This window comes from Labrus mixtus, chromosome 10, assembly GCF_963584025.1.
Source record: "Labrus mixtus chromosome 10, fLabMix1.1, whole genome shotgun sequence".
In the NCBI taxonomy this organism is placed as follows: domain Eukaryota; kingdom Metazoa; phylum Chordata; class Actinopteri; order Labriformes; family Labridae; genus Labrus; species Labrus mixtus.
The window spans coordinates 893,131-896,457 of NC_083621.1; the positions used below are offsets into that span (position 1 = coordinate 893,131).

Genomic DNA, 3,327 nt, shown 5'->3' on the forward strand with positions numbered 1-3,327 from the left:
CTGATTTAAGATCCAGATAAAACTAAAGGTAAGATCTGATTTAATATAACTGTTAATGATTTAAGATCCAGATAAAACTAAAGGTAAGATCTGATTTAATATAACTGTTACTGATTTAAGATCCAGATAAAACTAAAGGTAAGATCTGATTTAATATAACTGTTAATGATTTAAGATCTAGATAAAACTAAAGGTAAGATCTGATTTAATATAACTGTTAATGATTTAAGATCCAGATAAAACTAAAGGTAAGATCTGATTTAATATAACTGTTAATGATTTAAGATCCAGATAAAACTAAAGGTAAGATCTGATTTAATATAACTGTTACTGATTTAAGATCCAGGTAAAACTAAAGATAAGATCTGATTTAATATAACTGTTACTGATTTAAGATCCAGATAAAACTAAAGGTAAGATCTGATTTAATATAACTGTTACTGATTTAAGATCCAGATAAAACTAAAGGTAAGATCTGATTTAATATAACTGTTACTGATTTAAGATCCAGATAAAACTAAAGGTAAGCTCTGATTTAATATAACTGTTACTGATTTAAGATCCAGATAAAACTAAAGGTAAGATCTGATTTAATATAACTGTTACTGATTTAAGATCCAGATAAAACTAAAGGTAAGATCTGATTTAATATAACTGTTACTGATTTAAGATCCAGATAAAACTAAAGGTAAGATCTGATTTAATATAACTGTTACTGATTTAAGATCCAGATAAAACTAAAGGTAAGATCTGATTTAATATAACTGTTACTGATTTAAGATCCAGGTAAAACTAAAGGTAAGATCTGATTTAATATAACTGTTACTGATTTAAGATCCAGATAAAACTAAAGATAAGATCTGATTTAATATAACTGTTACTGATTTAAGATCCAGATAAAACTAAAGGTAAGATCTGATTTAATATAACTGTTACTGATTTAAGATCCAGATAAAACTAAAGGTAAGATCTGATTTAATATAACTGTTACTGATTTAAGATCCAGATAAAACTAAAGGTAAGATCTGATTTAATATAACTGTTAATGATTTAAGATCCAGATAAAACTAAAGGTAAGATCTGATTTAATATAATTGTTACTGATTTAAGAGACTAACTGAAACGTGAACATCAACAACCTGCGGTGGTGTAATGTAATATTAACGGAGCATCATGCTGCTTAAACTGATAAATATTCTGCTTTGTCTTCCACACATATCAATTCAACAATCACAAGTTGATCATATTGTAAATTTAATGACGCTCATCGAGAATTTGTACTAAAAATTAACAAAACCTGACAAAACCTGCGGTGATTGTGACTGTGTCTGTATTTAGCACCTTTTGAAAGGAAGGTGTTAATACAGGAGATCAGAGTTACACACAACATGGTGCTGTTATGTTAGTTAGGAGGAGACATAGGTACAATAAAAGAAGACATAAAGATCGCGTTTTTCCCCACACATGTTAATATGTTTTAAATGTCAAGCATTTATTTTTTATTTCGCTTCAATAATCGTTAAGGAAGAGTAACACGATGATTAAACTACAGGCTGTTGTTGCCTTTTTATAGCCAAAGAAAACTGAACATCCACAGCCTCTGCATTCAAAAGAATTTCAACATTGATATTTATGTCTTCCTATTTCCCTCTTTTCACCAACATTATATTTTAAACTGGGATTTCCTTTTTCTCGGGTCTCTCGTCTCTCCCCCAGCTCGCCCCCTCCGGTGTGCTCCTCTCCATAATGTGCTCGTCTCCTCCCTCTACAGCCCGCTGCTGCTACTCTGTAGGACGCTTTGATTGGGGGACCTCACCAATAAAATACTATTTTATATTTTATAAGCAGTTTGCCACCACACTGCACTTTTACTCTCCAAAGGCATATGAGTATGTGCGTGACAACTTTAACAAAGCTTTACCACACAGTCACACCATCCGCACAGCTGATCCAGGATTCACTGTAGCATCTTTTACAGCACTAAGAGGTCATGTACAGGCAAACAGAGAGAAGGGAAAAGAAACAATCTGTGCTCTCAAATAACAAAGCAGTCTCAAATCTTTTTGAGGAATTACAGCTAAAAAAAATTCTACTTTGCATACAGTACATCCTCTGATAAATACAGTGAAGTACTTTGATTGTATTTCTGTGGTGTTCCTGCAGGTGACCATGATGCAGCCAGACTGAAGCAGCACGTTGTGAAGGTGGACGCCATCATCTTGTCTTTGCAGCGTTGATTCTGAAGAGAACGCCTTCACATAGGACTCAAAGGTAAAATGATCTCTCATATGATTGGACCGTGTTATTGTAACCGCTATCAGCATCAAAGTAATTTTAGTAACAATTTATAATACTTCTTAAAATGTAAGGAAGACTAGCAGAAGATTTTAACAGTCTCTGTGATTCTGCAAGAAGTTCATGTTTAAATTGTTCTTCTTTCTGTCTTCAAGGAAATCAATGCTTAAAGGAAACAGCAGTCCAGACTCTGATTCCAGCTCCGGTGAGGTTCTGCACACAAATCTGATTATATGAGAATATTTAACATTAGTTTAATTCATCAGGCTGGCCCATGTGATGACAGTTTAAAATAATCTTCAATAGAAAGTGGCAGGAACACTTTTGTCTTAAAACATAAATTCATAAAGCTGATCATATTATTGGATTCATCATGTCTTATGATATATTTTGTTTTTCCTCTTAAATAGTTCTCCTGTCTTTAAAACAAACTTTAGAAGCTGAAGTTTAGCAGAACCTGAGGACAGATCTGATTTCAGGTCTGAGGCATAAACATCACAGTAAAATTCATTATACTTTACATTTAACTCCATGATTGTTTTTCTCTATTACAGAAGATGCCCTCAGATTCAGATCCATCAACAACCCCTGACAACATGGAGGACTCGTCCCCTGAGCATTTCCTGTCCTCTCTCGATGTTCTTCTCTTTAGTCATTAACTCTTGAAAACAGCAGCACAACATGCCAGACTGTTTGACAAGTCTGTGATTGAATAAATGGAAATGGCATCTCATGCATATCTTGTTATGCTTATTGGCTTTAAATGTTTAATATTAAATAAGTTTGAAGGCCATTTATCTCAGACGAGACCGGCTGTGACAAGCTGAGCTCGTCTGTTAGCTTTGCTGTTGTCTTAGCTGTTGTTGGTCAAGAAGAAATTAATGTCAGTTCAAAGCCTTTTCAAATGTGAGCTATAAACTTAACTGCTAAATTATTTTACTGTGACCAACACTTTGTAGTGCTCCAGTTAATCAGAGACAGTCAATTCAGTCAGATTTACAAAAAAGTTTATTTAAACATTTTATGAAAAAA

The 3,327-nt window shown here is 33.2% G+C and overlaps 1 long non-coding RNA gene across 1 annotated transcript; it reads left to right on the plus strand.

Moving 5' to 3' along the window:
- The first annotated feature begins 1,356 nt into the window (after positions 1-1,356).
- On the plus strand, positions 1,357-3,028 carry LOC132981587 (uncharacterized). The gene is made up of 3 exons (XR_009674610.1): positions 1,357-2,271; positions 2,451-2,500; positions 2,850-3,028. It is a non-coding gene; the product is annotated as an uncharacterized LOC132981587 (long non-coding RNA).
- The last annotated feature ends 299 nt before the right edge of the window (positions 3,029-3,327 follow it).